Source organism: Octopus bimaculoides, chromosome 3 (assembly GCF_001194135.2).
Source record: "Octopus bimaculoides isolate UCB-OBI-ISO-001 chromosome 3, ASM119413v2, whole genome shotgun sequence".
NCBI lineage: Eukaryota > Metazoa > Mollusca > Cephalopoda > Octopoda > Octopodidae > Octopus > Octopus bimaculoides.
In genome coordinates this window covers 33,835,982-33,836,449 of record NC_068983.1, presented here as the reverse complement: position 1 = coordinate 33,836,449, position 468 = coordinate 33,835,982, and the positions used below count along the sequence as shown (strand labels likewise).

Genomic DNA, 468 nt, shown 5'->3' with positions numbered 1-468 from the left:
ATATATATATATATATATATATATATATATACATATACACACATACATATAAACATGAATGTGTATATATATCTGTGTGTGTGTGCGTGTGTTTGTGCTACTCATAAAATCATACAAGTATGCGTGCATGAACATACAATCACACGCACTGATACATCATAGGTTAATACAAATTAAATAGTAAGAGAACATTTTGTCCGACATCCCATTCTTCTATCAAATGCAGCTCACGTGATAATAACTGATATGACAATGAGTCATTGACCGCGAGTTCAATGACCGTAACCCCTCTATGTGAAAACAGGATTTGCATTCATGGAATTAGTAATCGATAAATTTTAAATATCCTTATTCAGACACTGATATAAACATATATGTAAATACACAGACACATCCATATATATATAAATGCTTACACACTCATATACACGTATGCATACATATATACATTTATACATTCATATATAT

General features: G+C 29.7%; 1 protein-coding gene across 1 annotated transcript in view; it reads left to right on the top strand.

Annotated features, from left to right (window-relative positions):
- Positions 1-468, top strand: part of LOC106877299 (metabotropic glutamate receptor 8) — a 679,235-nt gene that overhangs the window by 213,570 nt on the left and 465,197 nt on the right. The gene's annotated exons all lie outside the window — the stretch shown is intronic.